General features: G+C 39.6%; 1 long non-coding RNA gene across 1 annotated transcript in view; it reads right to left on the bottom strand.

Moving 5' to 3' along the window:
• LOC144456840 (uncharacterized) overlaps positions 1–10042 on the bottom strand; it is a 44104-nt gene extending 34062 nt beyond the window's left edge. The window contains exon 1 of the long non-coding RNA XR_013486009.1: positions 9777–10042. This is a non-coding gene — a long non-coding RNA (uncharacterized LOC144456840). The remainder of the gene's footprint in view (positions 1–9776) is intronic.
• Between the last annotated feature and the right edge of the window lie 6947 nt (positions 10043–16989).

The following is a 16989-nucleotide window of genomic DNA, read 5'->3' on the forward strand; positions in this document are numbered from 1 at the left end:
TAGCTGAGTGCTAATCCTCCAAGAATTTAGGTTTGGGGATTTTAACTATCTTTATTAAAATACTTATAAAATAAACCTTCCTACCTTAATTAGCAGTATTTTGAACAGAATTCAACCTGTTTTGATGAGTCAGTCATCTTTACAAACTCCAATTATTGTATAGTAGATGCCCTTAAAGGGTATTAAGCTCTTCAGGTCTTCTTGGGGGCAGCTAGGTGGTATAGAGTGCCAGGTCTGCAGTCAGGAAGACTTATCTTTGTGAGTTTAAATCTGGCATCAGAAACTTACTTGCTGTGTGACCCTGGGCAAGTCACTTAACCCTATTTGCCTCAGTTTCCTCATGTGTAAAATGAGCTGGAGAAGGAAATGGCAAGCCACTCAAGTATCTCTGCCAAGAAAACTCCAAATGGGGTCAAAAAGAGTCAGACACAACTGAAAAATAACTGGGCAATAAAAGGTCTTCCTGATTCTGCACCAAATGTCTCTGCATTGTTGTACTATTCCAGTTAGATATTCCTCTTTCTCCAATTAATAGTCACCTATGTTCTTCCCTTCTTAAAACTGCACAAAGGAAGTCAGCAAGTCTGCTTTTCACCTTCTCCATCCACTTCTCTTTTTTCAACTACCTTTTCATTGTTGCTTCTGTACATGGCTCCTTGAATCCTATACTTGGAAGTGACCTTATAGATAATCTTGACTAACATCTTGCTTGAGAATGGAAATCTCCTTTGAAACACCTTGACAATATTCACTTGAGGCTGTGTTCAATATCTATTCAGGAACACTTTCAGGGCTGAAGAACTCACTATAGCATAAGACAAACTGTCCCATTTTCATACTTTAAACAAAACATAATTGGGATCATTTTAAATACCATTTTCATTCATTTCTAATTGTTAAAAAAAAAAGTTCTTTATTATATTGAGCCAAATTGGCCTTCTACTAACTTTTATCCATTTGGTCTCATTTGGCTATCAGGGGCTACAAGGAATGGCTTTTCAGATATCTGAAGGTGACAATCGCGTCCCTTCTTTGTCTTCTCTTTTCCAGATTAAATATTTCCAGTTCCTTCAACCATTCTTTATATCACATCATTTAAAGTCCGCTCCCTATCCTGACCCTGGACACTCCAGCTCTATTAAAATGTTGTTCTCAGAACCATAAGCAATGCTATACTAACTGACACAAGGGACTCTCCCTAATTTTAGATACCATACCCTAAGTTGTTGTTGTTGTTGCTGTTGAGTCATTTCAGTTGTGTCTGACTCTTCAGGGCTCTCATCTGGTGTTTTCTTGGTTTGTCATTTCCTTCTCTAGTTCATTTTACAGATGAGGAAACTGAGGCAAACAGGGTTAAGCGACTTGCCCAGGGTTAAAGTGTCTGAGGCTAGATTTAAATTCACAAAGATAAGTCTTCCTGACTTTAGGCCTGGCACCTTATTCATTGTGCCACCTGGCTGCCCTCATACTGTAAGTAATGCACTCTAATTATGCATGAGTTTTTTAGGAAGTCACAGTACACTAGTGACTAATTCTGAGTTTACAGTAAACTTAAACCCCTAAATATTTTTTTCACACAAATATACTGTAAACATGTTTCACTCATAGTGTACTCATACCACTGAATTTTTTAATCTAAGTGTGTTTATCTCCTTCAAATTGCAATAATCAATCAATCAGTACACATTTATTAAGTTCCTACTATGTGGCAGGCATTGTGCTAAGCACCGGGGAACAAAAAAGAAGCAAAAGAGATTCCCTGCCCTCAAGGAGCTCATAAGCTGAAGGGGGAAACAAACATACAAATCAAATTCTACATTTTATCTCCTTAGATTTAGTTCATCATTCCTGCTGTCAAGATCTCTTTGGCTCCTTGTTCTGTTCCCCCAACATATATTATCAATCCCTTTCAGCATCATATCATCTGCATAATTGTATCCGTCCAAGTCATTGATAAAAATGTTGAGCAAGATGGGACTAAGGACAGAGCCCCTAAGCGTGACACGAGGCTATTCATCAATCAAACACCAGTTGCAAGCTACAAATACATCTCATTATACTATCATCCCCCTGCATCTCTCCACCTTTTCCATTAAGGTATGAGAGATTTTTATCAAATGCCTTGCTGAAATCCCAATATATCATAATGTCTGTATCTTTCTGATCTACTGGACTAATTAACCCCATCAGAAAACAAAACCAAAAACCTTCTTTGAAATAGTACAATGCTATTCTTTTTTCCATTAATGCGTTTATTTTCTCTTTGTCCCACCTCTCCCCCCCCCCCGGGGTGGGGGGAAACAAACTATTGTGGCAAATATGTATAGTCAGACAAAACAAATTCCTACTTTGGCCACATCCAAAAATGTTAACATCTCATTCTGCATCTCAAATCTACCCTGTCCAATACACATTTATATAATTCATCACCTTACTAGCTTAGCATTTGCAATCTCCCCATACATTGGGGTCTGAAGGCCTAAGATAGTTATGCCAAAAAAGCCCAAAGTTCTTCAGGAAATGATATACAAATACAAAATTTCAATGGTAGAAATATGCACACAGAATCATTTTACACAGGAAAATAAAGTAGCACCATGTAATCTTTTAAATGCATCTTCAAAAGTGTGAAAGACAGAAAGGGCATCTATATATCACTTCCCTTGTTTGTTTGTTTTTTTTGTTTTGCTTTGTTTTTTCTAGGCAATCAAGGTTAAGCGACTTGCCTGGGGTCATACTGCTAGTAAGTGTCTGAGGCTAGATTTGAACTCAGGTCCTCCTGATTCCAGCCAGTATCCACTACTTCCCAAGTTCTTAAGCAAAACTCCATGCAACTGGATGTCTTGCTTACTCTTATCTCCTTTGAGTAGCCCATTTTGACCAGTAACTTGTTCTAAGGTACACCAATCAGGAAGTTCTTCCTTGAGCCTCTTTCAAATCCCTTCTACTGCAACTAAATACTAGGCAATCCTAAAACACAGAGGCTTCCAAAACACTTCAGGAGAGACATGATGGGATAGGTAGAGAAGGAAAATACTCTTCTCAAGTCCTAGATCTAAAACCCAGAATTACTGTGTTTTTTTTTATTATGTATAGAACACAAGCACTTACACAATTCATATTTCAGTTCTGGGCTGGAACTGTTTTGCTGTTCTGGATAAATTTTCCATTGAGTCTCCTCTATTGTTAGGCCCATTCATAGTACTAGGTGTGTTTAAATGGTGGCAGTTATGACTGACTTTACTAGGCAGTCAATGAGTCAATAAGCATTAATTATGAACCTACTACATGCCAGGCACTGTGATAAACTCTGGGGATAAAAAGAGAGGCAAAAGACAGTAGCTCACCTCAAGGTCCTCACAAGTCTAATGGGGGAAACAGCATTCATACAATTAATTCATTAATTCATACGAATAAGATATAGACAGGATAAATTGAAGATAATCAATAGATAGAGGACATTAGCATTAAGGGGGATCAGCAAAGGCTTCTCATAGAATATGAGATTTTAGCTGGAATTTGAAGGAAGCCAGGGGAATACAGCAGGTAGAGATGAAGAAGGTGATGGGATGGGAAACAGCCAATGAAAACACCTAGAGTCTAGAGAGGCAGTGTTTTGTGTGAGGAACAGTAAGGAGACCAGTATCACTGGGTCATAGATTTTGTAGACGTATGTCAGTTGGAAAGGGTAGGAGGGCATTAGGTTGTGAAGGATTCTGAATGCCGAAAGATGATTTTATATTTGATCCTGGAGGTGAAATGCTTATACCTTCTATAAGAGGGGCATTTAACTCCTTCTAAAAAGAAGTTAAGTTTTTATTTTTTGTTTTTTCACCTCAAGAGAGACCAAAAAAACCAAACAAACAGGTAATTATACTGGATGGCAGAAATAGCTAGACTTTTCACACTATGTGACACTATGGGAAAATTCCATCAATGGAATAAATTCTAACTTGCCTATTACAATATTCCCAAGGTGTTTGTTTGGAAAATAATCTGCAATCTTTAAGTAGTTGGGAAAGCAAGAAGCTTAACAGGAGGTAAGAACTATTTTTGCGTGGTGGAAACAAATATATCACTTGGAATATTGATTTCCTTCAATCTCACAAGTCGTAAAGAAGAAATAAGGACATCAGGTTGATATTCAGATGAAAAGAGTGCAATATCAGTGCTCTTTTCCACTAAGCTCTACTCCAATGGAATGGGAGTGACCATGGCTTCTCAAAAGCTATGTTAGTGGAGAATAAGTTTTGTTCAGTCCAACCAAGGTGGAAAGGTTTTGAGTCTAAACCAAGAAAACAAAACAAAATCAAATGAAACAACTTTTTTTTTTAAACCACTGTTAAATGGAGACAACACATCTAGTGATGGGTTATGTGCCTATAGTCTGAAGCCCTTCCTACCTAACCTCTGAGAGGCTTACCACCATCTTGGCTGCAGGGTGAGAAATTCCTTAGTCACAGCAACTCTCAGAAGACCACTTACAGAGTTATAGAGGAGCTTTCATCAGAGTCGGTGGAAAAAGCAGCCACATGAACAAAATCACAGATCCTTGAAATTTCAAAGATGCATCAGAACTCTTAGGTATTTTGAGGGAGAGTTTTGAAGACAGGGAGGAGGGAGAAGAGGAAAAATAATTTTCCCAGGAGGCTGACCAGACTAGTGATAATCTTGTAGGGAAAGAGACAAAAACACAGTAACTTCACAAACTTAAAATGAAACTACTAGAATTAAAATATATACTCAGAATGATTCCTGGAAGAAAGTCAACTGGTGGTTTCATTCATTCATTCTATACCACTTCCCACTTTCTTTCATACTCTCAAATTAACCCATAGAAGGGGAAAAGAAATTCATACTCAAAAAGAAAATTCTCACTCAGGCTTAATGTGATTTAACAGGCAAAAATCACATACCATTACATACCCAAATATGCCAAACAATCAGGGATAATCAAAAAACTTATATTGGCTTCATTTAGACTCTTACCTTTAAGCATCCTTCCCAAGGAAAAGAATGCAATACTGATGTGTTCCCCTTCAAGGAAATAAAATTTAAAAGTCTAAATTTAGCAAACAAATAAATTAGGAGGAATTTATACTTGTTACAAAAAGATTGGATACAGCTTTAAAGAGCAACTTCTGGTGCATTTTAAATTTTGATTCAGTTTACAAAAATGCCAGTTGCATACTTCTTTTCATAAAGTGAGGTATACCTTCTGATGAAGACAGAATGTTCCCATGATTGTGAAAAAATTGACAAAATAGGACAAATAAATGATTACATTTCTGTGAAAATCATCTATCAATACTATGTTTTCACAGCAATATTATAAACACCAAATTTTTATTACACAAAAAGACTTAAATAATTCTTTTTTTTTTTTGCTTTTTTTTTAGGCAATTGGGGTTAAGTGACTTGCCCAGGGTCACACAGCTAGTAAGTGTCAAGTGTTTGGTCTGAGGCCGGATTTGAACTGAGGTCCTCCTGACTTCAGGGCCGATGCTCTATCCACTGCGAGACCTAGCTGCCCCTTAAATAATTCTTAAATTCCAAGGAAAGATACAAAATCTTGTATCTAAGGTATAGCATTTTTAAAAATGAAAAATAAATTGCAAGTAATATTAATGGTTTAATGAACTCTCAGGTGCAAAGAAATTTAGCAATACTTCCCTTGTTTTTTATAAATGAATTCACCATCATGCCTACATATTTTGTAGGTTATGTCTAAAAATTAATTTGCCATCATGCCTAGACATTATGTCCTCTTTGGGAATAATAGTTCTCAGGAATTAAGGTACAAAGGTACCTTAATCTCATCCTTTATATTTGAATTTTTGCTCTGAAGACTGGGAAATTCTTGATTGATGCATCACCACTGGTAAGCAAAGACCATTTGTCAGGGTTTCCTATCTAACACATAGTGTTCATTGGAAGCTTTCCATATTGTTACCAAATAACATTAGCATTTGTTCTGGGCAGTCCTTAACCAAATGCATATAATAATATGGTTGAAGGGTAGGGGGGAAGGCATATTGTCATAATGACATCTAGTTCAATATAATAATGCCATTGAATTTACCAGGCCCATTAATTCAGCTCCAACATCCCAGCTCCCATACTATCACACACATCACTCTATCTCTCCAGTGTCAAACCACAAACAATTATCTCATGAAAGTCAATGCTGAAGATCTATATAAGATGTGCTTTTTCCTTCCTAATCTTTAAATGACATTAATAAGTGACGTGAAATGGGGAAAAATTATTTTCATCATTCAGCATCTAACAGCAATTCTCTGGTAAAGACAATGGAACACATTGAAATTCAATGTCCAATTTATAAATAGGAAGGAGATGTCTAAGTAGTTTTTCTTTCTAGCTTGGATATATTGACTAGGCTCAGCTCACTGAAAAATCAACCTTACGCTTTAATGTAAAAGAATACTTTGATAGCTATATCACACGTGTTCCTGTTATACAAGAAAAGATCTCCTCCTTTTGCTTTATTGTTTTCATTCAGTTTTACTGAAGTTGAAGTTCCACATGAGAATAAATTCATAGAATATTTTAGACACTGAAGAAGCCTCTGGCTTGATCAGTTTTTAAACTAAATACCTTTCTCTCTCCATGAAGTTGATAAAGTAAGGGTTGACTGTGTTCCATAACATTATATGACAGCTGTTTCAAAAAATCACTTAAACTACTGTGAAAATGGAGTTCACTTTTACTTTTCCAGCATAAAATCATTTGCTTTTATTTCCACATAACATCATGAATATTTACTGTAGAATAAAAGTAAAAATAAAATAGATGTTGACATTTTTCTATACAACCAGCTCAATCAGCAAATATTTTTCTCTTGCAAGTATTCTAAAGAGTCATTTTTAAAAGCTAAATAATAGTGAAAATAGCATTGATGATATTTTTAAGTGAAGGAAATGCACCCATGCAAAACAAATGGGTTGCTGCAGGCTACCACGAGAGCTATTACAACTTACTACAATGAATTATAAAATTCAGGTTGTATCATTAACCATACCTTATGCAATTTTAAGAAAATCTATTCATCTCTAAACATTTTATATATATTTTATTAAACTTAATCATATTTATGTTATAAATGACATTCAATCATATAGTTACCAATTCCTTTAGCCAAAGTCAGGTTATCCCTGTATAAGTCAAGAGGAATATAAACTTTCTTGGAAAATATGCTGCTTTTATTTATTGAACAAGCTTGAATTTTACTGGGCATTTTTGTTTACTTCCAAATATAGAGAATTTGTTTTAAAAAATCTTTTTTCCAACATAGAATAGGTAAGAAAACCCTCTGAAAGACCTCAAAATTCAGCAACTACTTCTCAGAAAGAGATTCTACACAAATCACAAGAGATTAAGTACCCAAATCTATAAACATGTTTTTTCCTCCAAATTTATCCCCAACTCTTCAAAGAGTTAAGACAACCACAAATTGAAATTTTAAAGGTTCAAAAACAAAACAATAATAAAATTATGATTCATATTGACTTTTTCAAGAAAGCCTGATCCTTATATTATTATTAACGAACAAAATACATTTAACAATTGCTATATACAGTAAAAGAAAGGTTTAAGTGGCTCTGATTCTTATTAAGTATAAACTGCAATATAACAACAATAAAAATACAATTTTTTCTTGTAAAAGAAAAACCTGTGAACCCTGTGATAACAATGTGTTTCATATTTATTTGTGTAGGTTTAATAGCTATGGTCTTAAAAGGGGGAATAAGACAAGGCAGCCAGTTTGGATTCTAACAGCAATGCAGTAGAATTTAAAATATTGTGACTAGAATATTTCTGAGCAGGCTAAGCTAGCCATACAATGTGTTGACAAAGAAATACCAAGGTGTTTAGCATCAAGATAAATACTTCTTTCTCTCTCAACAGAAAGACATGTGTACCAAGGATTCAAATTAAATTGTACATGCCTGGTTGCTCTTAACTACAGTCATATCATTATTTATAGACATAGTTTTGTGTGTGTGTGTGCGCATGTGTGTGTGTAGTTTCTCACACATAAGCTATATATATGTTTCACACCAATCCCGGTGGAGGCTTACTCCTATTATGCAGAATCAACCCAACAATAACGCTTTTGTTTGTCCATCTCTATGACCCTTGGCTTTGATTCAGCTGGCTATGTCCAGACTTGAAACTCCCCACAACAGCAAAGCACAAGGTAAAAGGGCAGATGACTTTTCAGCAAACACACTTCTATCCCTCCGGTCCCTGAGAGACTTCAATACAGAACCCATTAGTGAAAACTAGGAAAGCTTATTTCACTGGTGCTAAGAAAGAAGATTATCAATTTCTTAAATATTCATGAAAATACTAATGCATCATTTTTTTCTCTTTTTTTGGGGGGGTAACTCTTCTCCCAAACAAATGCTATTTAGAAAAAAAAAACTAAAAGAAAATAGCACTTATCGGTGGTTCTCAGTACTTTAACAAACGTTGGAGTTACTACATTGGTAGTAGGAGGAGATATAGTCCTTGACATTTAAGGGATTGGGGGCTGGGGAGTTAAGGGGAGAGGAGACAGTAGGGCAGACATGGTAAAGGTTTTCTTTCTACTGGTCAGAAAAGAGACAAACAATAGGAGCTGCATCGTCAGGGAGGAGACTTGGACCAATGCAGAAACTAGGCAAAAAGAAGTGCCTGCCACCTGCATGGTGCTACGTACAGAAGCAGGCTGAGCAGGGACAACCAGCACTTCCAGAAGGTGTGACCATCATCCTATTACAGGGCCATGTGCTCAAGCGCTACATCTTTACTTCCTCTCCTACATTCCAACATAAGGAGGTCGGAGCAGGGAGAAAATCCACTCACCGATTCCAAAACACAGAGGCACTATCAGAAATCATACAGTTTCAGGGCGAAAATCTCCCACAACAATGTCCCACAGTCTAGCCTGTTGTTAATGAGGCTGTTGACAGCAAGCCGGGCGCTAACAAGACCCCTGTGTCTGACCGTGCAGCTCTTGAGGATTAGAGATTTAACCACACGCGCCCCTCGCTCACGCGAGGGCGCGCGCGCACACACACACACACACACACACACACACACACACACACACACACAGAATGTTCTACAAACCTTACTGTGTTCTCCCCTTCCCCAAGTCCCTTCATCCACCAAGCGCACACAGCACAAACCACGGTCTAGTCGCTTTCCATCACTCTTTCTCCTGAATCTTCAACTGAGGAGAGATCCTTCTAGGGGCTTCTGAAAATGTCATCCTACGATGGAGACCCTCCTCCCTCTTGTAAGACACACACACACACACACACACACACACACACACACACACACACACTCTCCACTCAGTGTCCTGCTACCGCTGTTCCTGTCTCCAGGCCCTCCTGCTCCTGCAAAAGCCCTGATTTCTCAGCGTGCACCTCCTCAGAGATCCAGCTGTACACTTATCCTTTAAACTCCCTTCCTGTTCTCCTGTCTTAGCGTGTATCTCACCACTGGACAGACAGTCTAAGGCATCCCCCTTGTTCCCTTCATTTGGGGATGGAGGCGGGGGGGGGGGACGACGACGACAAGGAATGCATTATGCTAATCACCACCATCAGCATCATTACTGTTATTCAATAAACCTCCACCCTCCTCTCCGGACCATCTACACTCCTCATCCCTTCCCTGGCTGCAGGAGAGGCATCCGTCGGAGGTTGGATGGTCATCCCTCCCCACTCACTCCCCACCTCCCTCCCTCTCTCCACCAGTACCTTGTAGCCTGACAGCTGGGGTCTGGCGGGGCCCACGTTAGCAGGCGGCGCGGGGGTAATGACAGGGTGGGCAGCCTGCCTGGGCACGAGCCTTCCCTCTGGCCGCTGTTGCCTCCAGCTCCACCATCTTCCTTCCCCTCTTCGTCGTCGTCGTCCTCCTCCTCCTCCGCCTCTGGCTGGGGCTGCCCCTAGCTCGCCCCAGCAGCAGTCCCCGCAGCCCAGCAGCAGCAGCAGCAGCGCCTGTTCCTGCTCTCCTCTCCCGGATCCCCGAGCCCCACCTCCCTTCTCTTTCCCCTCCCAGCTCCGCGTGACGCTCTGCCGCGCGAGCCGGGGTTGGACTGCGTGTGTTTGTGTGTGAGTGTATGTATGTGTGTAATGTGTGTCCGTGCGCGTGCGCACCCTTGCCTCTGTATGTGTGCCACTTTACACACTGCGGGCGCACGCACCCCCGCGAGGGAGAGGCCTGGGTCCCCAAGGCCAGAAGCCAGCAGCGACCTCTTCTCCTCCACCCTCCACGCAGAGGCAGCCCTGGACACCTTCCTCTCTGGCCATGGGCTGCGGGTGGGATGCGTTGCCGGGGTCTCCAGACCATGCAAGTCTCTCCGCTCCCTGATGGCAATACAAGCGGCAGTCCAGGGTGATGTGCTGGATCCAGCCAGCCCCATATCATTGATAAGGCGAGTTAAGGCAGCCTTCTGTTTTCATCAAGCCATCATGCTTTATTTTTGCACAGTAACAAGAGTAAACTATGGCCCCTTGGGCAGCCAGCAGCACTCTTTTTTCCCGTGAAATCAAAGACGCTGTTAGTGTAGTTTTCCTTCTTCTTTCTTAGTTGCTACCTCTTAACTTCGCCTCCTCCCCCCTTTCCAGGCCCCTTTGGTACTGCTAGCATTTCCAGGACAGGACAGTACTCGGGGGTTCTAATGAGAGAGGTTTTGCAGTTCTTACTGAAATATGTTGCAATAAAATCTTTAGACACAAGGGGGAAGAGTCTTAATAATTTCTTATGGATGAAAGACATGGCAAGTTTTCATCTCCTAAAGGGAAACTGCTCAGTCCCCCAAGTGGGGAAAAAAACTCCAAAGACTCCTGAATCTAATGCTTGGAAATACATTTCATTGTTTTTCTGCTATTTTCTTCTTTTAGCTAATAACAATTTTGAAAAAATGCATCTGATTGTGTTTTAAAGAACTTGCTTCAAACCAGAGAGGAAACAGCTAACTTGTAATGGATAAAGTGCTGTATTTGGAGCCAGAAAGACCTGAGATCCAATCCTCCCTTAAGCTCTTACTATTTGTGTTACCTTGGACAAGTTATTTAAACACTCTGAACCTCAGTTTTCTCATCTGTTCAGCTCTAAAACTATGATCTAATAAGGTCTAAGACGGAGAAGACAGTAGCATAATGTTAGCTAAACCTGAAGACCTCAGCTACTTGAGCAAGGCCTCACAAATGACAAAAACTAGAAAGCAGTATGGCAGAAATTAGTTTTAGACCAAAACCTCACACCATTTGCCAAGAGCGGCTCCAGTGGTTGTTGTCCTTCTCAAAGAGGACCAAAATGACATCATTATGTTGAGTCAAGTTACTGTGTATCTGACAGTGGCTGATCAGACCAATATGAGCTCGGAATGCTCTACTACAGGTTGGGTACAAATGGCCCACGTGAACATTTGAGGTGGATTCTCTAAATTTGTGCATCCTGTGTTTCCTTTCAGCTGTTTCAATTCTGCTTTGCTCATATAGCACAGGCATGCCATGCTGAGCAGTTCTGTGCCTGTCTCCCATGTCACACAATCAATTCCAAAGCTCTTAAGAGAGACCTTGAGAGTGTCCTTGGATCACTTCTTCTGACCACCATATGAACTCTTGCCCTGTGTGAATTTCCTATAAAATAGTCTTTTTGGCAATTGTACATTTTGCATTCAAACAATGTAGCCAGCCCTTTGAGGCTTTCTTTTTTTGGGGGGCGGGCAATGGGGGTTAGGTGACTTGCCCAGGGTCACACAGCTAGTAAGTGTCAAGTGTTTGGTCTGAGGCTGGGTTTCAACTCAGGTCCTCCTGACTTCAGGGCCAGTGCTCTACCCAGTGAGCCACCTAGCTGCCCCTGGAGTTATGCTTTCTGAAGCAGAGTTTGACTGCTTGGCAGTTTAGTTCAAGAAAGGACCTCAGTGTCTGGTATGTTATCCTGCAAGGCGATCTTCAGAATCTTCCTAAGACAATTCAAATGGAAGCAATTCAGTTTCCTAGCATGGCACTGGTATACTGTCCAGTTTTCACAGTTATGCATTATTATATAACATTGAAGTCAGCACAATGGCTCTGTAGACCTTCAGTTTGGTAGTCAGTCTAATACCTCTTCTCTCCCAACTTTCCTTCAGAGCCTCCCAAACACTAAGCTAGCTCTGGCAATAAGTTGGTCAACCTCATTATCAATGTGTACATCCCTGGAAAGTATACTACCAACGTAAGTGAATTCAGCATTCAAAACTTCTCCATTTGCTGTATAAACAATAGTTCCACATATGGGATGGTGTGGTGTTGGCTGATGTTTTCTTGGTGTTAATTGTTTTCTTGGTGTTAATTGTAAGGCAAAAATTAGCACAAGCAGCAGAGAACTGATCCATACTTTGTTGCATCTCAGCTTCAGAGGCTGCATTGAGTGCGCAATCATCTGTGAACAGAAAATCATGCACCAACACTTTGGTCTTGGCTTATAGCCTTTTCAAGTCATCATTAGTGCAGTAGCTGACTTTGATGCCATGTTCAACCTCATTAAAAGCATCTGACAACATGGTTGAAAACATGCTAAAAAGCATGGAAGCAAGCATACAGCCTTGTTTCACTTCACTGGTGACTGGGAAAGCACAAGAGTATTGTCCCTTATCCAGAACCCAGGCAAGCATGCTCTCATGAAATTGACATACAATGCTGATGAATTTCACTGGGCAACCAAATTTTGACATAATTTTCCATAAGTCCTCATGACTGACAGTATCAAAGGCCTTGGTTAGATCTACAAATGCATACAGACCTCTGTTCTGCTCCTGGCATTTCTCCTGGACTTGCTGGGCAGCAAACACCATACTAACCATTCCTCAGCCCTTCCTGGCTCTCTCACATTGGCTCTCAGGTAGATGAACATATTCAACCTCAGAAAGGAGGACCCTGGCAAGAATCTTGCAGCAATGACTAAGAGAGAGACCCCCTGTGATTGTAATGGGGCAATCTATTTCCTTTACCTTTATAGAGCTGGACAATGTAGGCATCCTTGAACTCCTGGGGGATAATCTCCTCTTGCCATATAACCTGGAAAATTTCAGTCAGCTTTTGTATAAGCAATGGACTCCCTATCTTGTAAATCTCAGCTGGAATGGAATCAACACCAGGTGTTTTGCCACATGAAAGGAGCCTAATGGCATTCAAAACTTCTTCAGGTGGAATTTCAGCTAGGGAGGGATTGATTTCAATCTGAGGTAAACGGTCAATGGCCTCAGTATTGATTGATGATGGTCTGTTGTGAACACTATGGAAGTGTTCAGCCCATCTCTTTAGGATCATATCCCCTTATCACTAATCAATGTAACTCCATCAGCATTGAGTAGTTGAGAAGCATCATAGGTCTTCAGCCCATAAATAGTCTTCAGGACATCATAAAAGCGCTTTGGATTGTTACTATCAGCATAAAACTGAATTCCATCTGCCTTTTTACTAAGCCAAAAATGCTGCATCTCTCCAAGCTTTGCTTGTACCTTACTTTTGATGGAATTAAATGGGGTCGAGGTACAGTGTGTCTGACTGCGGCTGATCAGACCAGTATGAGCTCTACCCTAGGTCAGGCACAAACAGTTCATGGGAACATTTAGAATGGAGATGGCTCCAAATTTGTGCATCTTATGTTTTTTTTGAGCTACTGAAGTTCTGCTTTGCTCATAGAGCACAGCATCTTCTTTGATGTGGGCATGCCATGCTGGGTGGTCCTGTGCCAGTATCTCCTATGTCTCCCAATCAATTCCAAAGTTCTTCAGAGAGACCTTGAGAGTGTCCTTGTTCTTCTGACCTTCATGTGACCATTTGCCTTGTGACTTAGATATATGTGGCACAGTGGATAGAATGCTGGGCCTGGAGTCAGCAAGACATGAGTTCAAGTCTGGTCTCAGATACTTACTAGCTGTGTGAGCCTGTGCAAGTTACTTAATCCTATTTGCCTCAGTTTCCTCATCTATAAAATGAGCTGGAGAAGGAAATGGCAAACCACTCCCGTATCTTTGCCAACAGAACATCAAATGGGGTCATGAAGAGTCAGACAGGACTGAACAACAACAAAATCATAAACAAATTAAGAGAATAAAAAAGAAATTTCTTTTTAGATCTAGGAATGGGATAAGAGTTCATAACCAAACACAGGATAGAGAGGATCACACAAAATAAAATGGACAAATTTGATTACATAAAATTGAAAAGTTTTGCATAAACAAAACCAAGGCAACCAAAATTAGAAGGGGAACAGTAAACTAGGAAAAAAATCTTTACAGCAATTTCTCTGATAAAGATTTCATTTCCAATACATAGCTAATAACAGTTAGCATTTATATTGAACTTCAAGGATTTTCAAAGTGTCTTACAAATATCATCTCATATTATCCTCACAGCAACCCTGGGAGTTAGATGCTATTATTATCCCCATTTTACAGCTGAGGAACCTGAGGCAGACAGAGGTTAAAGTGACTTGCTCCTGGGGCAGCTGGATGGTGCAGTGGATAGAGCACCAGCCCTGGAGTGAGGAGGATCTGAGTTCAAATCCGACCTCAGACACTTACTGGCTGTGTGATCCTGAGCAAGTCACTTAACCCCATTGCCTAGCAAGAAACAAAAACAAACAAAAACAAAGACAAAAAAAGTTACTTGTCCAGGGAAATACAGCTAGGAAATGTGTGAGGGTGGATTTTAACTGAGGTCTTTCTGATTCCAGTCCCAGTGTCTATCCACTGTGTCCCTTAGAAATTAATTTGAATTTGTGAGAATAAGAGACATTACCCAATTGATAAATGTTCAAAAGATATGAACAGGCAATTCTTAAAGGAAAACAGCTAAGCTTTCAATAACCTCATGTACAAACAAATCCTCCAAGTCTGTAATGATTGGAGAAATGCCTGTTAAAGCAACTCTGAGATTCTATCTCACACCCATCAGATTGGCAAAGATACAAAAAAAGTAAAATGACAAAATGGTGGAAGGGCTGTAGGAAAACAGGCACATTTGATTGATGTACTATTGGGGGAACTATAAATTAGTACTGCTGAAAAGAAATTTGGAACTATGCCCCAAAAGTCATTAAATTATTCACATCCTTTGAGCTAGTGATACTTCTACTAGGCCTTTACCCAAAGAGATCAAAGGAAGGGGAAAAGACAAATAAATATAAACATTTATGACACCATTTTGTAGTGGCAAAAAAATTGGAAACTATAGTGTTGTCCATCAATTGGGGAGTGGCTGAACAAATTATGGCATATGAATATAATATGAAAATAATGAAAGGGATAAGTTTAGAGAAAGCTGTGAAGACTTGAAAAAGCTGATGCAGAGGGAAGTGAGAAGAACTAGGAGACAATTCACACAATAATGATAACATTATAAACACAAACAATTTTGGAAGACTTTAGATCTCTGATCAATACAATGACTAGTCCAGAGGACTGGTGATGATCTATGTATGCTACCTACTTCCTGACAGAGAGGTGACAGCTTCAGGATGTAGAATAAGACACATTTTTAGACACGGACAAAGTGGGAATTACATATATTTAATACAAGGGTTTTGTTTTTCTTCCTTTTTCTTCTTTTAAATTGTGGGGTTGTGGTGGGAGGGAGAGAAAATAAATATTATTTGAAAAGCAAAGAAATGAAAAATAAAGAAATTAAATATGTTCAACCTGAAAAAAAAAATTAAAGCAATGTGATAGGATGACAACTTACATGGTCCTTTAGAGAGTAGACTCTCTAAGAAATGAGGCTAAGCTTCACCCAAAGGCATGGCAGATTTTAAAAACTTTATCTCAGACAGGAAATGTGTCTTTAGGACTTTTTTTTTGGGGTGTGAGGGGTCTTTTTAATGGGTAAAAACCTGAAGATGCTGGGCTTCAATAAAATGACTCAGTTTCTTATAGCAACTATATTGAAATTCTGATATGTGTGGAACCCAGATCTCTTCAATGTGACACAATTGTCAGCCATAATTAGGTTCATTTTTTCAAACCTATAAGCTTACAAGCCCCCACCAATGTTTCTTTTTACCAGATCATACCAGATGACCATGAATTAAAAAACAAAGACACCTCATGAAACAGAATACCAAGCCAGGTAATTGAAAAAGTATTAAATTTTCTCACACCCATTCCCAAATGACTGATGCTTTCATGTTGTTGTTATTGATATTTGTCCTTCATTCTAGAAGAGTATGGTGACATCAGCAAGATGATGCCATGACTTGCAAATGAGTTGGATTTAAGTGAAGGAGGGCTGTGCAAGGTCACCAGCCTCATTTTCTCCTCTAGAACCATCTAGGTCTAGTGGCAAGATATAGATCAGGACAACTGGAGATGGCCCTGCTGCCTTCGCATATGTTCCATAGTGAACACTTACTCCTGTTAACCACTCTGTCTCCTCAGGAGACAGGAAGAGAATACATCAGTCACTCCCATAAAGCTGCTAAGGTACTGCTGATACTATAATTAGAGAGTATTGGACTTTTCTGCACAACGAATAGGATGATCACTGACATGTTGGACATGCCTTAAGACTACCGCTTTTCAGCAATGGAAGTAACTGAGATGTAAGAGTTTAGGATGTAGTTGCCATTTTCTTCTCATCTCTACTCAGCTATCCACCCTCCCTCCCTCCTCCACTTTTTGAAATCCGATCTTCCTTCGGGAAACTTCCTTCCTGGGCCTTTCTAGATATTTTTTTGGTCATTGCATCCCCTGCATCTAGCTGAATGCCTTATGCAAAATGAGCATTTAATTAATTTATAATTATATATTAATTATATTAATGTTGTATTAAGTTGAACTGAAAACTGGACAAACTATCCAGGCATAGAATATGCTTTTCTATGTTATCAGAGAAGTTAGTATGCGTGAATTTTGATGTAATTAAGGAACTTCATTTCCCATTATTTCAGATTCTCAAATGAGCAAGCTGCTTGCTAATT

The sequence above is a fragment of the Phascolarctos cinereus genome, unplaced genomic scaffold, assembly GCF_003287225.1.
Source record: "Phascolarctos cinereus isolate Bilbo 61053 unplaced genomic scaffold, phaCin_HiC Scaffold_4;HRSCAF=312, whole genome shotgun sequence".
Lineage (NCBI taxonomy): Eukaryota > Metazoa > Chordata > Mammalia > Diprotodontia > Phascolarctidae > Phascolarctos > Phascolarctos cinereus.